A 17,851-nucleotide genomic window follows, 5' to 3' on the forward strand; every position below is an offset into this window, starting at 1 on the left:
GCCAATCGCAGGACTGTTAGCTTGCCTTTTTTTTTTTTCCGCTTTCCGCTTTTTCTTGCTCTGCTATGTCAGCACGTCCATGGGGCATGGGAGATCTTTAAATCCCATAACCCTTACAACTCCATGGGAAAAAAATATCCAATGTTCAGAACTACCAATAACAGGAAGAAGAGATTTTTTTTTTCTGTTTTGAGAATGAAGAATGTTTCCCATCATAGTGGAGTTTAAGCACGTTCTCCATGTATTCGGTGTGCTAGCTGGATATCTTTTGGCATGATTGTGACACGTTTGGCGTGGATAGCACATAGGTTGGTGTCCTCAAACAGGCCAACTAGATAGGCTTCACTTGCCTCCTGCAAAGCACTAATTGCTGCACTTTGGAAGCGCAGATCTGTTTTGAAGTCCTGAGCAATTTCACGCACCAGACGCTGGAAGGGAAGTTTATGAATCAGAAGTTTGGTGGACTTCTGATAACTTCTGATTTCACGGAGAGAGAGCCACAGTACCTGGCCTGTAGCGATGAGGTTTCTTGACCCCTCCAGTAGAGGGCGCACTCTTGCGAACTGCTTTTGTAGTGAGCTGCTTCCTGGGAGCTTTACTACTGATGGATTTACTGGTAGTTTGCTTGGTACGAGCCATGTTCCTGAAAACTTCTCCTTATACACCCCCCTTCTCTTTCGGCTTGGGCTTGGCAAGCGAGAGGCGGCCCTAGCGCTGGAGAGCTATGGCGGCGGCTGCGAACACACCTAGATCACCTTTAATGTATCTTCCAACTCTCAATCTTTGATCCTATGATCCTGGTTTTCTGAGGACTCAATGCAATTAAACTGGTATCATTGGTGAAGTATTTGCCATCTTAGAAGACCTTGTAATCTGTAGGAAATTCTGTTCTTGTTTAGATTTAACCAAAAAGCATCTTCCATGATATCATTGAACATCACAGGAGAATACATATCACTTTATTAAATACTTCACTTTGTGTTTCTGCTAAATGCATCATTTAGCAGCATCTTATCCATCATGGAATCTTTGTTCCAATAAGTAGTTCATCTGGTTGATTACTTGATGAACTGGAAAAAGTAAACGTTCACTTTAGTTGAATTCAACAGATACTTTGCATTTTTGCTGCATTTTTATTATGCTATGCATTGTACTATTTGATTCATCTCCTTACTCCAATCCTTCCTCCACACAGCTGCCAAAGGGGTTTTCCTAAAGTGCAAGTCTGACTATGTTATCTCCCAGTTCAATAAATTCCAATGGTTTTCTATTAGCTTTTGGCTCAGATATGAACTCTTTTACTTGGTATCTATAGGTTTTTACAATATGGTTTCATCTTTCTAGTCTTCTTAAATATTGCTTCCATACATTCTATGGTCCAATTATACCAACCCGATTGCTACTTTTCACACAGTACATATACTTCATCCACCATCTCTGTATCTTTGCACTGGTTATCCTCTCAAGTATTGGAATGTCCTGTTTTCACCTTCACCTCCTAGGGTCATTGGTTTCTTCAAAGATTGAGTTCAACCCCACCATCTGCCATAGTGATTTCCTGGTATCTCCAGCATCTGGTTACCTTCCATTACTCTATGTTTCTTATATGTGCCTATTATATACATATTCTATCTTCCTTTAGAATGGACGTTCTTTAAGAACAGGGACTATTTTTGCCTTTTTCTTTATATACTTAGCTCTTTTCTGTTCAGCATAGCTAATGGCACTTTGTAAGCTCTTAAATACTTTTTGATTGATTGAAATGTAAGATAGAATCTTTTACCTTGAAAAACTTAAATTTTAGTAAACAAATAAGTATATTTTTTGTGGGGTGAACAATGCTTTTAACTAGGCAGTGTTCTTTTAAATGTGTCCATTAGTGAATGGCTGACGCTAGATTTATTAAAAAAAAACCCTCTGTAATTACTTTGGTCAGTTGGGCCTCTGGGTGTGTGTAGTGGATTCCTTCACTTGGAATGAATGGAATAATGAAGTTGGAATATGTCTTCTTATTTTTTTAAGGGGGAGTTGCAAATCTGTTAGGTCTCCAATGGCCTGTATCTGGGATTAAATCCTGATGTGACCCTCATGCTTTCAGATTGTGCAATATACTTTCCAGCAGCTGCTCACTTTGAGTGACAAGGTTGAGCTTCTGGATGACCCAGAAAGGCACAGCAAGGGAAAGGACTGTTAATGAACCTTTAACATTTTGTTGAAAAGTTAAAATACATTCATTAATTTAGATAGTTGTTAGAAATTTTTCATGCATTATACTTTCATAAAGTTTTAGAAACTTATATGAAAGACAATAGTGGATAGAGTGGGACTTGGAATTGGTAAGAATTGGGTTCAAATATTGCCTCTCATTCATACTGCTTTGGACCAGTGGCAAGTTGGAAAGTTGCTTAATCTCTTAGTGCCCTGGGCAAATCTTTAAAAAGAACAACTGCAGATCTGCATTGGTAGAGTGAGATTTTTCATCAAGAGTTCCTACACGATGAAATCACAGGTCTGGACAAAAAAAACAATAACAATAAATTATAAAACATACACAGAGTCTCCAATAGTTTAAGATTAGGTTACATTCCAAAATTTTATTAGTAAGCTGGCTAACCAACCTAAAACATATTTTCCATTTAAACAATGCTAAGCATAGTGCCTAGGATCTAGTTATCCCACAGGAACCTTGCTAACCCCTCTTGAAGCTGAAATGGAGTTCATAGGCTCATAAGCTTAGAGCTGGCAAGGGCCTCAGAAGTCAGATAATCCAATATTATCATTCATTTAGAAAATGGAGGCCATTGGAGGTGAGTTCTATCTTCTCCCTTTCTCTTCATTTCAAAGCCCCTTTATGTCATTTCCTACTCTCTCTTTTTCCCCTAGCCTCTGACAATGAAGTGATCCTTCTCCTTGCCAAAGCCGACAACTTTACATGTGCATTAGATACCATCTCCTCCTGTTTTCTCCAACAGATTGCCACCTAACTTGTGTTCTTTCTCATCTTTCTTTTTCTTTTAACTTCTTTTCTATTATTAGACAAAATCCCCAAACTGTGCTGACTATTTTATTTTATTTTAATTTCATGTTATTCAACCTCAACTGGGCCCTCGTTGCAGCAAGGTAGTCCTTGCTTCATTCCTCCATCATTGACTCCCTATGTCACTCCTGACAGAAGTTGTTCCAAATCTCTTAATTTCTGGATCCCACTACTTCTTCCTCCCTTCTCCTTCTCATCTGAGCATGAGATTTTTACTGAAAAATGAAATTGAGGACATTCAGTGTGAGCTTCCTCTTCTCTCATTTCCTTTATCTCAGAACCACTTGACATTATCTCATACTCTCTAGTATATAATAAAATCTTAATAAATACTTATTAATTTAATTTGACACCCTTCAATCCTTCACAGTCTGATTTTTGGACTCAACTGAAACAATCCTTTCCAGAAAGCAATGATCTCTTAATTGCCAAATCTGGTGGCATTTTCTTAGTTCTTATTTCTTTTCAACCCATTTGGTCTATTTGATACTGTTGACCATTCTGATTTTCTGGAACTCTCTTCTGTTTGGGCTTTCCTGACATTACTCCCTTAATTCTCCTCCTATGTCTGACAGCTCCTTCTCCATCTCCTTTGCTGGCTTATTTTTATAAACAATACTCCCTGTCTGTGCTCCCCAAGGCAGTGTCCTAGGCCTTCTCTTCTCTCTCTAAACTTTCTCTCATCAGCTCTAATGGGCTTAATTATTATCTCTGTGTGTGGGGCGCGCGTGCGCACAAACACACACACACACACATCCAAACTTGCTCTTTCCTCTGAACATCAGTTGTACCTCACTAATTTCCACCCATTCTAATTGGATGTCTTAGAGAAACTCAACATTTCTAAGATAGAACTCCTAGTCATACCCTCCTCTGAACTTTCCTATTTCTACCAAAGGTATTACCACCCTTCAAGTATCTCAGGTTCAGAATCTTGGTATTTTTCTGGACTTTTCACTCTCATTCCATGCATTGAGTGAGTTGCCAAAATTTGCAATTTCTACTTCAAAACACCTTCCACATCCAACAGCTTCTTTCTACTCTCACAGGCACCATCTTATTCAGGATCTCGTCTCTTGCTTAGATTATTGCAAAGTCTTCTGTTGGTTGTCCCTAGCTCTTGTCTCTCCCTTCTCCAACCCATTCTCCATATTGTTGCAAATAATTTTCCTTAAGCACAGATCTATCCATGTCACACCCCTATTCAATCAATTCTAGTTACTTTCTATTAACTCTAACATAAAATATAAACTCCGATTAGCTTTCAAAGCCCTAGACAACCTAGCCTCAAAATCTTTCTAGTTGCATTGGACTCTGTCACTCTGTAATCCAGTCAAACTGGCTATATCTTGCTTCTCACACATGACACTCTATTTTAGTTAGTCAATAAGCATGCATTAAGTTCTTATTTGTGTCAGGCACTGTGATAAGCAATTTTTCTATATACTGGCCATCCTTCATGCCTGGAATGCACCACCTCTTCACCTCTACCTTGTGTAATCCTTCTTTTCTTTGAAGACTCAGCTTAAACACCCCTTTATATGTGGAACTTTTCTTCACTCTGTCAACTGCTAGTTCCTTCCCTCCTGAACCATCTAGTATTTAATTACTTTGTCCTTAATTTCATTTATTTATTTTTCATATAAATTAATTTACTTATTGTCTCCTCCATTAGAACATAAGATGCTCTTTATAAGTAGGAATTCTTTCATTCTTGGGTTAGCACAGGGCCTGGCACATAGTTTGAATTTAATGAATGCTTTTTAACTAATTGAGAAAACTCAAGAATAGGGAATTTTAGTGACTCATCCATGGTACAGAAATAGTAAATATCCAAGGTCAAGCTTGCACACAGAATCTCTGACTCCTTAGTGCAAGCCCTTTGCGCTCCTTCCCATTGTCAGTATTGCATAGTTTTACATTATTTTGTGGTGCATGCATCAATATGAGATGTTGGGAACTCATCCAGCTTCCATTCTAGACTCCAAGGAAGAATCTCTTCATTTTTTCTTAGGCTGCTCTGGTAGTGAAAACAAGATATAACAAGATATTCCTTTTGACTTCCCGTCTTGCTATGCCTTCCTTTACACTCTACTGGTCATGACCTTGACTCTGAATAGTGTGGGTGGCAAGAGGGAACTTCCACCAGGGTAGACATTTCCATATGAAGAACCAGGGGTTCTTATCTTGGGACCTGCCTATACCAATGCATATTAAAAAAACAAAAAATGGCGGAATAGAAGGGTGTTTTGATTTATGGGAATGGGAGGATAGGGGAGGAATCCTCAGGGAGGGGTAGGTAAGTAATAGGAGGGCAACATAGTGGGTAGAAGTAAAGTAGAGGAGGCAGGAGGGATACGAAACAAGAGATATGCACACACATAAAAACAAACATCAGGACTAGATAGGTTTGGGGAAGTATATGTCTATATATATGCATTTATGTATATGTGTATGTTTATTTCTATTGCTATAACGAAGCATATCTAAACTTTTTTGTAGCCTTCTGGAGGAGTAGCGGGAGGGAAAAAAGAGCAAAGCTAAAAAGTGCACAGCAGAGAACAAAAGAAAACTCACAAGGAAGCAAAGATGGATAATTCTCAACACATGTATTATTTATCATATAGACTTTCTTGAAATGAAAATTTATTGTTATATATTTTGAATCCTCTCATTTTCTGCTATGCACACAACATGCCTTTTCTTTCTTTCTTTGTATTTAAGTTCCAATATTTATGTTTATTATTTTTTTCTTTATTCTATTTTTGTGTTCTGGTGCTTGAGTCTAAAATAAAATTAAAAAAAGATAAAAATATAACTTGTACTGTGAGTTAGTTTGTCTTATTGATTTGTCTATTATTTGGTCCATGGTTTCCCTGAAAAACAAAGTGTTTTATTTACATGATAAAAGGTGTGAAAAAAATCACATTAGGCAAGAATCTCATTTTTGAAGGAGCTACATAATCTCCGTGCATCTCTCAGCTCTCCCATTCACAGACAAAATTTATTGAATTTTTTTTTCAATTTTTAATGGGTCATGGTAGTGATATGTAGACATAAGCCATAGATAGGGCTGAAGTGAATCATAGTGTTGTCAGCTCGAGCAAGATTTTGAACTTGTTTATTGGTGAAAAAAAAGCCTCAGTTATTGAAAACAACATGCACAAACCTAAGTCCACAAAAAATACAGATATATTTTGGTCAGACTTGTGATTTCACTAACATAGAGAATTCCTGGAAAACAAAACAAATGAAAAACTTCTTCTAGCAATACAGGTACATATCTTTTAAGTGATTATCAGTCTTATAGAGTTCCCCAGGTCATTGAGTCATTAATTGACTTGCCCTAGGTCACACAACCATTAAGTATGGGAGTCTAACATCTTCCTGATGCACAGGCCAGCTCCTTACCTGCTACTCCACACTATCTTTCACATTAAATACACACAAATAGATACAGATATTTTTAGGAGGGAGACATTAGAAATTAGGTGCATGAAGAAAAGTCCTGAGTAGAATTTTTAAGGAAGGGAAGGAATTCCAAGGGATAGAAATGAGGAAGTAATTAAGACTCCTCATGACCTGGAAGCACTTTATCTTTATAGCTTGGTCTCCTACCTTGGATTTATATGTATACTCCACAGGGACAGAGACATTGTTTTTTTAAACTTTTAATTTCTTTTAGCACAAACTCCAGAAGGGACTACAGAGAACTTTGTTGAATTGAATCAAATTTCTAAGTAGAGTCTGTGAACTTTTTTGGTCTGTGAATTTAAAATGATTTAATGAAACTGAATGCTTCCTTAATTTTCCTCTCTCATATTTTCTAGTTTGAAAAATGTTTTTTTTTTCCTGTTGGAAATGATGGAAGCAAAATGAAAAATGATTACTTCTGTTTTTCTCTGACAGCAGCATTCTCATCAAGCAGTGGATCTATCCTTTCAAGTCAAAGGGCACTTATTTATCACCTGCTATATGCTATGAACTGTGATAGGCATTAGAGATATAAAGGCAAATGACAGTCCCTATTTCCAAGTAGCTTATGAGGCAAACAACCTGAAAACCTCTATGCAGAAACAAGATTTCATACACACACACATACACAATATATGCATATATACACATATATGCACCCATGTATATGTGTACATGTCATATATGCATAAATATGTACACACTACACACATGCCTACATATGTGTGTTTTGTGTGTGTGAAAAATTGAAAATAATCTCAGAGTGAAAGCACTAACATTAAGGAGGGTTCTTAACATAATCACTAAAAAAGGGCATTTTTGTTTTTCTTAGCAAATGTTGCTTGCTTTACCTTCTATAAGTCTCAAAGCCCTTTTGTATGGGACTCTTTCCTTATTGATGGAGATCAAAACCTTGCTCCTGTGTGAGTATCAGGGGCATTACAAAGGTGAGAGATGTTCAGTATCATCAGTCCTTATGGTTACTTTGAGTTCTGCCAGTCTCTTCAAGCTCTGTAGTTGATTCAGGAGCTCTGGCTTCTAGTTTCAGGAGAGAAGATTGAAGACACCAACCCTATTCCACATTGCTGAAAGAAAGACTATAGGAAAAAGTTGGCATGAGAGGAGTTGGAAGTCTCTGTCATGTCCCTATCCTTAGCTTGACTCTCTCTCTCTCTCTCTCTCCCTCCCTTACTCTCTACCCTCCTCTCTCTGCTCCTTATCTCCCTCTCTCTCCTCCTTCTGTTGAACTGAGTTACTCACTCACTATGTGAGAGCTCCTTCACTCTGTATTGTTGGGTATCTATATTCTCTTATGTGTATGTTCTCTGATTTCTGTTTTTCTATTGAGCTGGGTAGGGGAGGTAGGATGGAATGCAGGGCCTGGAGTCAGGGAGACTCATCTTCCTGAGTTAAAATCCAGCCTCAGACATTTATTACCTGTGTGACCCTGAGCAAGTCACTTAATCCTGTTTGTCTCACTTTCCTCATCTGTCAAATGAACTGAAGAAGGAAAATGGCAAACCACTCAAATATCTTTGTCAAGAAAATCCCACATGGGGTCACAAAGAGTTGGACATGACTGAAAAATGACTGCATAGCAAATGATTTGGATAAATGATTTTTCTTGGCTAAGTGCCATGTGTATACATTGTGGAACTGTTGTTGTTCATTCTTCCTTCTCCAAGAGGATCAATTACATCAGGAGGGTGATGTCTCAATTTATAAGTGAATTGGATTTAAGTGAGGCAGAACTGTACAAAGTCATCAGCCCCATTTTCATCTAGGTCATCAGAGTCCAATGGCAAAACATAAGTCAAAATGATTGGCAATGGCCCCTGTGAAACTGAAATTTGGTGGGAAAGGGGTCAAACTTTGGATATAAAGCTTGGGAATTCTGTTTCCCCCCAATATGATCAGAAATTACCTTGAATTTGAAAACCTAATTCCATAGACTAATAATATTTAATGGAGCAGACATAATTCTAAACTACTATCCCATCTTTCTATGGAGAGCAATGCAGTGTCTGACCCCAACTTCCCACTCCCTCTCCTGTCAGGAATTAAAGTTTCTCTTGGAGAAGAGGGAAATGAGAAGAAGCTAAAGATGTCTAGGTTGCCTCCTTTTGAGCCACATAATTACACCTGCCTGGTACAGATGGGGCCAGTCCTTGCTACACATAGAACCTTGATACACTTATTTTTAGTTTCCTTTTTCCTTACCTTCTTAAAGTTTTCTGCTTCTTTTTGCTTGTCATTAATTCAGTGACTCTAAGTCTTTTGCTCCATGGAAAAATTATCTGTGCATATACATTTCCTTCATTGGTTTAGTTACCCTGTTCTTCATTGGATTAATTTGTTATTATATTACCAATAACAACAAAAACAAAAACTAAGTTATTACTAAGAGTTTGCAATATACAAAGAGGCAGCAGTAGTGTTTGTAGAGAGTTACCCTCACAGATCAAAAACGTGTCAAAATCTGCTTTAGATAAATATTAGCTGCGTGACCTTGGGCATATCATTTAATCTGCTGGACTATCTCATCTGTAAAATGGGGATAATAATAGCATCTACTCATGGGGTTGTTTGAAGGTCAAATAATATGTAAAGTCCTTTAGAAACCTCGAACTGCTATTAATACTAATGATAAAGTGTCGTGTGCTGGTACTATGAAGATAAGTATCTTTCCCATGGTCACACAGATAGTATATATGTAGGGCTGGATTTGAACTCAGGTCTTCCTGACTCCAAAGGCTTTACTCTATCCTTTAAGCTACATAATTACTTTTAAGATTGAGTTGCAAAGAGATTGTTGATCTGTGTTGGTGGAGAAAATTTCTTTACAGAAAGTTCTCTAAAGCAATGATATTTTAAATCTAGCTTAAACAAATGTACAAGACAGCAGGCTTGACAATGTTAATTAAAAGACAAAATCTGAATAGTTCTTAGTTTCCAGGAGTTTGTATATACACATGTACACAAATGAGTATAACAGAAAGTTTTTGTTTGTTTTTGGTTTGGTTAGTTTGTTTGGTTGTTTCAGTTGTGTCTGACTCTTCATGATCCCACTTGGGGTTTTCTTTGCAAGGATACTGAAGTATCCTGCCATTTCCTTCTCCATCTCGTTTTATAGATGAAGGAACTGAGGCAAACAGGGTTAGATGACTTGCTCAGGGTCACAGAGCTTTTGGGTGTCTGGGGCTGGATTTGCATATACATACAAACACATATACATATCTATATTTATATCAATATCTATCTATATCTGTATCTATATCTATACTTATATCTATATCTACATCTATCTATACCTATACCTATATCTATATCTAATCTATCTATATCTATATCTGTATCTATATCTACATCTAATATATCTATATCTACTCCTATATCTATCTCTATATCTATGTGTGTGTGAACACACACATACATATGAAAGTATATGAGGCTTCCTAATACTAGCCCCAGCACTCTATCCACTTCACCTAGCTGCCCATAATAGAGGGTAGAGGATGAATGAGGTAGAAGGAGGACAGAAAGTAGAAAATATAACTTTGTGTATAATATGGAAATATGTTTTGTATGATTTCACATGTATAATTGATATCATATTTCTTGCCTTCTCAGTGGGAAGAAGAGGGACTAGAGGGAGAAAATTTGGAGCTCAAAATAAAAAAAAAGAATGTTAAAAATAAATAATAAACTTATGAAAAGAAAATATAATATAGGAAACACAAATTTGGGGAACAATTAATAATCTAGACCTCTTATGTATAAAGAAGACTGGAAGCAAGACAAAGCCGGAGAAACAGGATGGATCCAGATCATGGAAGACTTTCAGTGCTAGGTAAGTAAGTTCATATTTTATCCTAGAAGTAATATTAAAGACAGGGTTTTGATTTGTGCAGTACAATGGTTAGGCTCAAAAGCCTCAGAAAGATTGTTTTGGCAGCTGCATGAAAGATGGACTGGAAAGGAGAGAATCTGAAAGAAGGAAACCAATGAGAAAGTTCTTACCATAGTTAGGGTAAGTAATGATTACTTCCTGAATTTAGGGCATGGTCATGTGAATGAAGAGAAGGAGAGAGATGGAATTAAATGCTGTAAGAGTAGAGCTGCTAAGATTTGGCAACTGTCAGGGTAAGTAACTTAGGGAGAAAGAAGAATTCTACTATCTTCATGAACGTGTGCTCAACCTTGTTTCTTCCTCCAGGTTCATGTTTTTCCAGGTCTATGTAACTCTTTGATTTATAGTACTACTCTCAAAATCTTTATTAGCTACTTTGCCAAGGTACCAGAAAAAGACAAACAACTGTTACAGGGTAGAATCTGCTTTGTTCTTAAAATCATGCACCCACATACATTATCAGTCTCATTCAGTAACTGGAAGAGGGTCTAAGCTCATTATACCTCAAATCTGAGATCTTGATGCCTGGTGCTCAGCCTTGCTCATAAAATTTCTAACAAATTTTACATTATGGAATGATTCAGTAGCCTGACACATATGTTTTAGATAATAGTCACCAAATAACTGATAGAAAGCCATGTTACTTGGTTACTTTTCTTGGTTGAATATGAAATTTGTTTTCTAGCCAGGTTGGGCCGGTGGTTAAAATATGATTGTAATTTATTTTAGTCTACAGTTCAAAGACAGAACATTTTGAAAAGCTTGAAGAACTGACAGAGCTAATGAAGAGAAGACTGCAATGACAACTTTGCAACATCAAATTCAAAATTGTTTTCAGGAGTCCTAACAATCAGAATTGAAACAATAACTAGTAGGGACATGTGCTACTCAGAAGAAGGTATCCCATACCTCTTGCCAGTAGAGAGTATGCACATGTGCAAAGAAGGAGGAGGCCAACTTATAGGCTTCTCCTATTGCATTAACCAAGGTATAAGTTTGATTTCCACTGCCATGTGTTGGATTTCATGGGCACATTAATGTGGAATGTAAGAAGCCAGAATGGAAAACACTGATCAATATTACACACCAATGGAGTTCTACATTTTGGGGAGCTCAAACTTGAGTACTCTATAGAAATTACAGAATCTTTTTCTGCCCTTTAGGAAAGAAAACAAATATATCCCATCATAGTAGAGTGCAGAGTTCCTTTGAGAGCTCAAAGATAATTTAAAAAGCAGTGACTTGGCTCTTTTTCTTGGGCTCTAGCTAGTTTTGCCCTTTATTTTCTACTTTCCTCATGAAGAAGAGATGTGCATAAATACTTAGTGTCTTATTTTTCCCAAGATTAATGGTGGCAGGTCACATTGTATGAATCCTTAGTGGTTTTTGATGCCTCTATAATTTAAGAACCTGTAATTTTAATTTGTGAGCACCAGCTCCAGTGTCGGGATGACCTGGATCAAATCTGGCCTCAGATACTCAACACCACACCCAGAAATAACTGGCCGTGTAACCTTGAGCAAGTTACTTAACCCCGATTGCTTATAAAAAAAAATTAATTTGTGTGGACATTTTCTCCATCAATGCAGATCATCAACCAAATGCATTTGAGTAGATAGTCTTCATGGATTGCTATAGTTGAAAAATTCATCCCAATTTCATGAGAGAACTTTTGAAATTAGGTCGATCTTTGAACACATAAATACGGTCTATTATCAAATTTGTGCAAAATCTTTTCTTCTTGGTTGAACCTGCTAGAACTTTTGCTACTTTGGCATAGTCTTTGTTATTCCACTGTTACCATCAGCATTTATATAGTGCTTTAGGGTTTACAAAATGCCTTACATGTATTATCTCATTTTATGATCATATTGACCCTGGGAGATAGGGGCTTTTTGCTATTCCCCTTTGCAGATAAAGAGACTGAGGCAAATAGAAGTGGTAACTTGCCCAGAGTCACAAAGCTGATATGTGTCAAAGGACAGTGATACTGTTAGGCTTCCTCTTCCTTCACACTTCTTTTTATTATTTCCTTTGAGATTTTTTTTTACTTTTTATTGATAAGGACTTCATTTGCCAAAAATTGATGGGAAAACTAGATCATAGTTAGGTGGAAACTAGGTAGAGAGCAACATCTCCCTTTATATGCCAGGATAAGTTCTATATGAATACATGCTTTAGACATAAAGGGGCAAAATTATAAACAAGTTATATGAACAAGAAAGAAATGACCTTTCAGATATATGACCAAAGAAACAATTTATGATCAAACAAGGGACAGGGAAGAGTACAGAGGAGAAAATGGAAAATTTTTACATGAAATTTAAGTGTCTTTCCATATATAAAAGAAATTCAAATAAAATCAAAAGGAAGTTGGAAATGGGAAAAATTCCTTATAGCAAATTTCTGTGACAAAGTTCTCATTTCCAAGATATATAAGGTAATGTTTTGAATTTCTTTTAAAAAAGAGCCATTTGATAAGCATATTAATAGTATTTTTCTTTTTTAAATCTATTTAAAATTTAACATTCATTATTTATTAGTTTTATATTATTTAAAAAAAATTGAATTGAAAATTCACTCCCTTTCCCACTTCCTCCACCACCCACTAAGAAAGCAAACAATATGATATCGATTATGCATGTGAAATCATAAAAAATACGCTTACATATTAGACATATCAGAAAAATCAAGAGAAATGAAGTGAAAAAAACAAACAACCTATCCTTCAGTCTGAACTCAGTTCATCAGTTTTTTCTCTGGGGGTGGATCACATTTTTCATCATGAGTCCTTTGGAATTGTCTTGGATAATTGCATTAGTCTTAGTAGCCAAGTCTTTCACCATTGATCATCATTACAATATAGCTATTTCTGTGTATGATGATCTCCTAGTTCTGCTTACTTCACTATGAATCACTTTATATTGGTCTTTCCATGTTTCTTTTTTGAAACAGTCCCCCTCCTCATTTCTCACAGTACAATAGTACTCCATCACAATTATGTGCCAGAAGTTGTTTAGCCATTCTCCAATTGATGGGTCTACCCTCAATTTCCAATTCTTTGCCACCACAAAAAGAATTTATAGAAACATTTTTGTATATAAAGGAATATATATATATACATATATATGTATATTCCTTTCCCTTTATTTTTTTGAGATACAGACCTAGTAAGTACCACTACTAGGTACTAAATACCACTAGGTCAGATGGTATGTATGGTTTTATAGCCCTTTGGGCATAGTTACAAATTGTTATAAAAAATTGTTGGACCAGCATACTACTCCACAAATAGTTCATTAGTGTACCAGTTTTCCCTCATCCCTTCCAGAATTTGCCATTTCTGATATGCATGAGATGCTGTCTCAGAGTTGTTTTAATTTGTTTTTCTCTGATCAAAATAGTGATGTAGAACTTTTTAAATATAGTGCTATATATAGCTTTCATTCTTCTGAAAACTGCATGCTCATATCCTTTGACAATTTATCAATTGGGCTATAGTTCTTATTTTAATAAATTTGACTAAGTTCCCTAATATATTTCAGAAAAGAAACCCTTATCAGAGAAACTTGAAAAATTTTTGAATTTTTAGCGAAAGGTAGTATCTCTGATTATCTTTTAAAATTACCTATATTTTTTTAAATTTTGTTTTGTCTGAAATCATGAGTGCTACCCCTTTTTTTAACCTCAGATGAAATATAATAGATTTTTACACCAAGCCCTTATTTTAACACTATTTATGTGTCTTTCTATTTCAGGTGTGTCTCTTGTAAATAATGTATTGTTGTATTCTGGTTTCTAATTCATTCTGCAGTCCACTTCTATTTTATGGGTGAGCTCATTCCATTCCTATTCAGTTATGATGAGTAACTGTTCATTTCACTCCATCCTATTTTTTCTGTTTATCCTTATCTTTCCCTCCCTCTCTCTTTTCTTCTCCCTTCCTTCCTACCTCCTCCCCTCTCTCTTCCTCTCTTTCTGCTGTCCCTCCTCAAAGTAAGTCTTGCTTCTGACAACTGCCTGCCTTCATCCTTCCTCCTTTTTATCATCCACCTCCACCTTTCCCTTCCCCCCCTCCTATTTTCTTGCTGGGTAAAATAGATTTCTATACCCAACTGAGTATATTTTTTCCTTATTTGAATGAATAATGACGAGTGTGAAGTTCAACTATTGTCTGCTACTTCCCTTCTTCTCCACCCACCCCAACTGTAAAAGTTTTTCCTTATGTGCCTCTTTTAAGTAATAAATTTCTAACTCTCCCTTCCCCCTTCTCCCAGGGCATCCCTCTTTCTCATCCCTTCATGTTATTTTTTGAGATCATACCAACATAATTAACTCATACCCATGCCCTCTGTCTATGTAGACTGCTTCTAACTGTCCAAATAATGGTAAAATTCTTAGAAATTACAAGTATTATCTTCCTACATAAAAAAAATGTAAGCAGTTTATTGAGTCCTGTAAGATTTCTCTTTTACATTTACCTTTATATGGTTTTCTTCAGTCTTTGGTTTGAATGTACAATTTTCCATTCAACTCTGATCTATTCATCTGGAAAGTTTGGAAGTCCTTTATTTCATTAAATATTCATTTTCCTCCCTGACTAATTATACTTTGCTGGGTAGGTTATTCTTGGTTGCAATCTTCTCTCTTTTGCTTTCTGGAATATGATATTCCAACCCCTCCATTTATCTAAGGTAGAAGTGCTAAATCTTGTGTGATCCTGACTGTTGCTCCATGATGTTTGATTTTTTTTTCTTTCTGGCTGCTTGCAAGATTTTCTCCTTGACCTGAGAACTCTAAAGTTTGACTATAATATTGAGAGTTTTCACTTTGGGATTTCTTTCAGGAAGTGGTCAATGTTTTCTTTCAATTTTTATTTAACCTCCTAGATCTAAGAAATCAGACCAGTTTTCTTTTATCTTTCAATATGATGTCTAGGCTCTTTTTTGATCCTGCTTTACAGGTAGTCCAATAATTCTTACATTATTTCTCCTTGATCTATTTTCTAGATCAGATCTTTTTCTGATAAGATCTTTCACGTTTTCTTTTTTTCTTTGACTTTGTTTTGTTTCTTGATATCTCATAGGGAATTATTTTCTTTAGTGAATTCTGCATTTCCTTTTGCATTTGACCTTTTAAGTTTTTTGAGGAGGTCTTTTCATCAATGGAATTTGTGCCTTTTTTTTTTTTTTACCAGTTAGCCAATTCTGTTTTTATGGTGTTAGTTATGATTTTTACCAAATCTGTTTTTAAGGTGTAATTGTCAACATTTTACCAAGCTTTTAATTCTCTTTTCATATTTCCTTACATTACACTCACTTCTTTCCCCAATTTTCCTCTACCACTCTTATCTCTTTCTTTAACTCTTCCAGGAATTATTGTTGGATTGTTTCTAATGACTGTTTTCTTTGAGGCTTTGCTAGCAGCTATTTTCCCACACTATTATCTTCTGGATTTGTGCCTTGGTTTTCTTTGACACAGTAGTAACTTTTAATGCTCATTTTTTTGTTTGCTTATTTTTCCAGTCTATTTCTTGACATTGAGCTTTCTATTAAAATTGGGCTCTGTTCATCTGTGGATGGAGAAACACTGTTCAAAGCTTTAGGTTTTTTCAGGCTGCTGTTTTCTGATCTAGTTTTTGAGGTCTGTAAGTTTTTGGTGTTTCCAAGATGGTGTGATCTGGGGAGAGGTATGGTCACTACTCTCCTGGTCTGCTCTCACTTCTTTATTAAGGAAGGGCCTATGATCCCCTATAACTGCAAATACTAGTATTCTTCTTGGCTCTGGAAATGTTGCCTGGGCTCTTGCTCCCTTGTGATCCACCACAAGATTCATCTCTACCCTGGAACTGTGACCTAGAGTTCTGTATAGGCAGTAGATGTTCTGATCACTGCCAGCTGCATCCAGTGCCAGCAAATATTCTTCTAAAATCTCTTTCTGACTTTTACCATTTCTACACTGAGAACTCTTGAAACTGTTGCTGCTGAAGCACTCACAGTTCCCTCCAGGCCCTCAGTTGGTGCTACCTTGCGTGTACTTTGGGCTGGCCACAGCCCTAGTGTCACAGACCTTCTCTTCCCATCTCCTAAGTTGTCTTGGGCTGGAAAAATGTCTCACCATGATGTTATGTTGGCTCTGCTGTTTCAAATTTTCACTTGAAAAGTTATTTTAAAGTTGTCTGAAGGGCAGAGTTTGGAGAATTTGCCTAGTTTGTGGCCACCAAATCCACTTGCCCCCAACAACAATTTTCTAAGGAAGAAATTAAAGTTATAAATAGTCATATAAAAATACTCAAAATCATCAATCAGTGGAGAAATGCAAATTACTAAGGTTCTACTTCATACTTATTAGATTGACAAAATTGACAAAAAAGTAAATAACAAATATTTGATGGATTGGGTGGGCACACTGATTTGCTGTTAATAGAGTTATGTATTGGTTTAAGAATTCTAGAAAACAAGTTGTAACTACGCCCTCCAGAGTTACTAGCAGTAGCACTCTAGTTCTATAACTCTAAACAGAGCAAAGCAAGGGGGAAACAATACATTGGTATGAACATATCTATACCAGCTCTTCTTGTAGTGGCAAAGAACTGGAAACTAACAATTTTGCTATATCATGGAAATTGAACAAATTATTGTATATGAAGGTAATGGAATATTACTGTGCCATAAGAAATGATGAAGGGGATGGTTTCATATAAATCTGGGTAGATGTACATGAACTGATGTAGAGTAAAATAAGATCTAAGAGGAAAAATGATAATATAATAACATTAAAAAATGAACAATTTTGAAAAACTTAAGAACTCTGATAAATGACATGGTTAGCCAATATCCCTGAGGACCAATAATAAAGCATACTATCTATTTCTGATAGAAAGTTGATGTACATAGGGTGCAGAATGAGATATACTTATCTTTGGAAGTGCTCAATATGGGAATTTGCATTGCTTGACCATGCATATTTGTTATGAGCTTTTCTTTTTCTTTTCACATTAGTTATGTTGTATAGAAGAATTAGAATGTATGGGAGTACCCATGAGACAGAAAAAACAAAACAAAACAAAAGAAAAAGAGAGCAAATGGTATGCTTCAATCTGCATTCAGACTCCATATTTCTTTGTCTAGAGGTGTAAAGCATTTTCTGTCAGGAGTCTTTTGGAATTGTTTTAGGTTCTTGCACTGCTAAGAGCTAAGTCTATCAAAATTAGTCATTGGACAATGTTACTGTGTACAATGTTCTCCTGGTTCTGCTCACTTCACTCAGCATTAGTTCACATAAGTCATTTTTATTTTTCTTCTATTGTGTAAGAGGATATAGAAAGAATATCAATTTTTTTGTTGAAAAAATATAATTTAACTTAAGCTTCATGTGGGAGAAAAGTTGGGTATAAAGGGTGAGGGAAAGGAAGAGTCAAAGATGGCCAC

The 17,851-nt window shown here is 36.1% G+C and overlaps 1 long non-coding RNA gene and 1 pseudogene across 1 annotated transcript in view; both read right to left on the minus strand.

Moving 5' to 3' along the window:
- Positions 1–639, minus strand: part of LOC138145321 (histone H3.3A-like) — a 7,802-nt pseudogene extending 7,163 nt beyond the window's left edge.
- Positions 1–739, minus strand: part of LOC138145322 (uncharacterized) — a 7,902-nt gene extending 7,163 nt beyond the window's left edge. Inside the window, exon 1 of the long non-coding RNA XR_011164187.1 lies at positions 652–739. This is a non-coding gene — a long non-coding RNA (uncharacterized lncRNA). The remainder of the gene's footprint in view (positions 1–651) is intronic.
- Between the last annotated feature and the right edge of the window lie 17,112 nt (positions 740–17,851).

Source organism: Petaurus breviceps, unplaced genomic scaffold (assembly GCF_028583685.1).
Source record: "Petaurus breviceps papuanus isolate PSGF00001 unplaced genomic scaffold, PetGlider_PUasm1.0 90734, whole genome shotgun sequence".
Classification (NCBI taxonomy): domain Eukaryota; kingdom Metazoa; phylum Chordata; class Mammalia; order Diprotodontia; family Petauridae; genus Petaurus; species Petaurus breviceps.